This window comes from Echinops telfairi, unplaced genomic scaffold (genome assembly GCF_000313985.2).
Source record: "Echinops telfairi isolate 266 unplaced genomic scaffold, ASM31398v2 ScPeMD7_24;HRSCAF=84, whole genome shotgun sequence".
Classification (NCBI taxonomy): domain Eukaryota; kingdom Metazoa; phylum Chordata; class Mammalia; order Afrosoricida; family Tenrecidae; genus Echinops; species Echinops telfairi.
The window spans coordinates 75,800-80,856 of NW_022103921.1; the positions used below are offsets into that span (position 1 = coordinate 75,800).

At 42.6% G+C, this 5,057-nt stretch overlaps 1 pseudogene; it reads right to left on the reverse strand.

Annotated features, from left to right (window-relative positions):
- Positions 1-210: 210 nt before the first annotated feature.
- Positions 211-701, reverse strand: LOC101653919 (annotated as a pseudogene).
- Positions 702-5,057: the final 4,356 nt, after the last annotated feature.

The following is a 5,057-nucleotide window of genomic DNA, read 5'->3' on the forward strand; positions in this document are numbered from 1 at the left end:
TCATTCTCATTCTCTCACTGTCTCATAAGAAAAAAAAAAATTTCCCATCATGCTTCCTGTCAGATGTTTCTTGCCTGTAATCATATGTTCAGATAGATATTTCCCACATGTATCTTTTTTTTAATTTAAAATATATTTTAATGAAAACACCTTTTCATCATCTTTAAATAAAAATGATTTACATTTCTAAAACCTGAGGCTGCTCTGGCATTAGGACTTAATTCCTTCTTGCTCCACAGGTTTTAGATTCCACCACGCCACTAATTCCCCAGTGCTCTTGAGGCATGTGTCAGACATGTCCTCCTCTGTCGGGAGTCCTTGTGGCAACTTCAGTGGCTGGATCCTTATCAAATGTTTCACCACTTTCCGTTTTGCCTTCACTGAAGGGATATTCTTATGAACTTGAGGAATAGAGTATGTGCTTTTTCTACTCCAAGCATCTTTATTACATCTTTTTCCCAATCCGGCCGTCTTTTTGTACTTTGTATCCTGGTAACAATATGCAGTTTATGAGGGTTTTGTGGATCTCCACCATATTTTTCATGCTCTGCTGGCGAAGGCTGAAACCCTTTATCTGGAATTCTTGATCTGGTAAATTTGTGGCAAATCCACTCCGTGCAAATGAGCGACTCCACACCTTTTGTCACAGGCTGTAGACTGCCCAGGGGTCTCTGAATGACTGAGCGCAGAATCCCGGCCATTATGTCAGGTGAGTCCTCTCGCGAGGCCGTGTACCCATGGCCGGAGAAATCCAGGAGCTGACTATCCTGCCGCTCCTTTTGGTAATGGCCTTCCCCCCAAGGGGAAGCCGCACCGGCTCCCACCTGTATCTTGATAGCTGTTTTCCACATGTATCCTGACCTGTGCTTCCCACCTGCGTCCCGACAGATAATTTCCTCCTGTATCCTGATGGAAGGTTCCCACATTCCTGCTCATCTGAAATTCTGCTTTTTACAACCACTTCACACGATGGCCTCCCTATAAAAACCTAACTGTACCTCCGTTAGAGGCTCAGGTTTTTGAGTGCTAAACCACTGGTGTAATGAGCAGAACTGATTCGCCATACCTTTGAGTGCCGTGTGTCTTCCCGGCTTGTTGCTGGAAGCACCTTACTAAATTAGAGACATTAAATAAATATACTAAATATATCCTAAGTAAGATAACCTTCAGTCCGCCCTGTGCCTGTGATGTACATGCGGAGGATCTGAGCTTTACAGGGAGGTACGATGAGAGTGTGGGCAGAGAGAACTCTGATTCTTTGTGCAAAGTGAAAAATCAGGTAGAGTACTATGTGTAACACTGGATGACATCTAAAATTTAACCAACATGTGCACACATGTTTTCATAACTCAGACATTCAATGGGACTCACAAACTTGAAAATGGGTTCTTGAAGTCAGTCATTGTGGTGTTTGAATCTGTTTAAAGTTGTTGTTGACTTAACTTTTACACGATGTACCCACTCACTGATCTATTGTATGTGCAAAAATATACTCATATTTTATAGCTGATGAATCTGCAGATAAGGAGTTATCCACAATCTAAAATTGATTGTGGTAATGATTGTACACCTCTTCTTGATATGATTGAACTATTGAATTGTATAAAATGTGGATGAAATGCTAATGAACCTTTTTTTAAAAAGAAGTTAAGCACAGAGTATCTTAATTCTACACTTTAGAGAGGTTTCTTAAATTTACCTTTCCCTAAATAGTGTCTCTCTCCTGAGTCAAGTTTCATAAGAAAAAAAATAACCTGGGCATGTGATATATACATATTCCCTCAAAAATTTCATTGACGATGCTCATAATATTTATATAACTAAAACATTTTTTCCATAATTTGGAAGGGAATTTTTATCTTAATGTGAACACTATATGGCTGAAAAATGTATATTTTAATTTTAAAATGTAATTATAAAATTTCATTTCAAAAGAAACATTTGCCTGTTACTTATACCTTATACATATACATATCTGTTTTCTCAGAAAAAAATCAGACAACTTCTAGATATGGTTGCCTGCACATTTATAAAAATAATAATTGTGAATACAGAACACTTGCCAGCAGTTGTTAATGTCCTTCATTAAAATAACTCCAAATAAAAACTCCATTAAAAAGGCATAATTAAGGCAACACAAATTTATAAGTTGATTTACTTTAATGGGCAATTATAGCCTGTCACAATGCTACAGGCCCTCCTAATGCTCATAAATTAAAATTTGAACAATTTTAAGCAATCTTCACCTGAAAAGAGAGAAAACACATACCGTATCTACTCGAGTATAAGCTGTTTTTTTCAGCACATTTTTATGCTGAAAAAGACCCCCATTTTGTGGTAAAATTAGGTGCCACGGCTTATACTCGAGTATGTATGGTATATATAATCATAGATGTTCTGATTATATCTATCTATATAAACAAAAGGGTAGATTTATATGGCAAAAAGTAATACAACAGCAAATTAGTCCACATGGCAGTACAGAGAGCTCAGTACAACTCACTTTCATGGAACAGTTAATATACTTAAGGTCCTTCCAACTCAAGCCGGCTGCTGGTCCAGAGCTGAGGAAGCAAACAGTAAGAAGATAAGATGTCGAGGCTTAGCATAGGCCAGTGGTTCAGCCTAGGGAAGCAGATCACAGTGGAGCTTCACGGCGGAGCCATATGAAGTGGTGTGGCCTCTGGAGCTGCAGCAAGACGAGAGGAGTTGGCCCACAGGCAGCAGACACGGCAAGGTGGGGCAGCACCATGGTGTGCACAGCACAGCACAGTGATGCAATCCACCACAGTCCACGGGTTGGCTTGGCCCACAGGTAGCACAGTTCACCTGTAGACTAGGCAAGGCAGCTAACTCGGGCAGCACTCTGGTCTGACCACCAGGGAGACAGAGGAAGGGGCTGGCCTTGAAGATCCATTTATCTTGGGTTGGGTCTCCAAAAGAGGCCATCAAGCTGCAACCTGATTGACAGGCTAGACATGTTCCTACTGGTGCCATGTTGGCATAAAAAACGTAACATTGGTGCGCAATTCTAGTGTGATATTTGAGACTAACAGGAATGCTGTCATCAACGATTACATTTTCTAATGGAACAAATATGCGGAACAAATTGTTAAGTTCTAAGTTGTGGGTGGACTCTTGTTGGGTGTTAAATATGAACCACGTTTGTTCTCTAACCTTCATTCGTTTGGTCTGTTTAGATTTTGAATTCTTGTGTGCTACCAGTTAATGAGTGTTTGCATGTGTGTATGTGTGAGTAAATATGACCTTAGGGCTGGCAGATGTCCCCTATGAAGGCCTCACTATAGCAATATAAGTCGCTCCACATGGGATCTACTGTGCCTTCAACTGGACTAACCCAATCATGGGTATTCCAATAAGCAAGATAATTGGAGGATAAGTTGTGCTGATGTATTGATCATGCAGAATGAAATAAAAGTGACTTTCATTTTTAACCTGTCCCTGGCCTTCCCTCTTTCATTTCCCAGCACACCCTCGAGACCCAACTGAGCCCGGAGGCAAATACTTCAAGGTACTGAAATTGCAGCAGATCTGAATCGCGAATCAGGTGATAGTGCATGAAACGACAGAGGCTCTTCCTTGCTTGGGTGTTTTGTGCTTTCTGGAAGGTGAGAGACCTGGGATGGGCAGAGAGACCTATCCCAGGCCAGGGATCCCCAGCTAATAGGTACGTAGGACAAGCTCAATGAGGAACACTGCCCTTCACCTCTGCAAGCCCCGTGGGGTTGAGTTCCAAGACGTACTATCCTGAGCCCTCAACCTGACAATGAAACCTGCACTAATAACTTCTTGGTTGCTGTTTTGCCAACACCCGGGCCTCACTTTCATTTCAGGGTGCATTTAGCTATCCAAGGGCCCAAGGTGCGTGGTCAGCATGTAAGCTATTAGATCAGAGAGGGGTTGGCCCACTGTTGTTACACTGAGTTAACTTCTAGATGAATGGGGATCCCAAGTGTGTTCTCTGACAGAGTTTTTGGCACCAGACACACAAGGAGCCCCTGAAATGGACATCTTTCCAGTTGGGGAGTGAAGATTCATCTAAGTCTTCCAATTAGTCTTGGGAGCTTAAAAGCAACAGGTACAAAAACTTGGGAAGAAAGGCTTAACCCAAAGTGGCTGACTTACAAGTGTCTCAGGGAACCATGGTCCAGAATACTTTGGGGTCACCTGCTCATGCTAACACAGTGGTGTCCAAAATCTTCGGAGCCTCATCCCTTGGTCTGACAAAAAGGCCAATGTTTCTCAGGAGAAATGGAGACAATGGTTCCAATATAAGCACCTTGAATTTGTTGCCTCCTCCATCTCCTTTGACATGAGGGTCCCCTAGGAATGAGGGTATCGAGGGGGTCTCTGATAGAATAACCAGTAACTAATTTGCTTTTTATCATGGGCTTCACCATACCTTCATGGGGGAATCCAGGTGAATGTATGAGCTACAGATTTGTAAATAAGTAGAGTGAATACAAAGGGCACCTTGCTTATTAAGTAACCTATCTCTTGGTTTATCTAATAGCAGAAAAGCCCCCTGGGGGCCAGGATTCAGTAGGGAGGAGATCCACAGGGACCCGTGAGAGCCCTTGGTAATGATATTTGTGATAGTTAGGTTTATTGTGCCAACCTGGTCAATAAACACATGTGGGATTAATTGAAGGGCAGTTTAATTGAAGGGCAGACAGATAAGTGGCTTGGTGAGCCTCGCCTCTTTTGTCTCTTGCTCTGTGATGGTCGGATCAGAGTGCAGCTGATTTAGTTAGTTCTCTCCCTTAGCTTGCAAGGCTCACACCCTGTAAGACAACCCTGAGGAGAAGCCACATGGACCTACCCTGGTACAGCCTTGGGTGCTGGAGAAGCTGCAGGAAGACCCCTACCAGCGCTGAGCTGCTTACACACTCACTGATTCGGCTTTCCTCCTGCATTCAGCCTCATTGATGTGTTTTGTGAGTTTGAGGAGGACATTGTAGATCGGTGTGGAACTTATGGGCTTGGGCTGAACTGGGCTGGGATGCTCTCTTTCTGTATAGTTGCCCTTTATATAA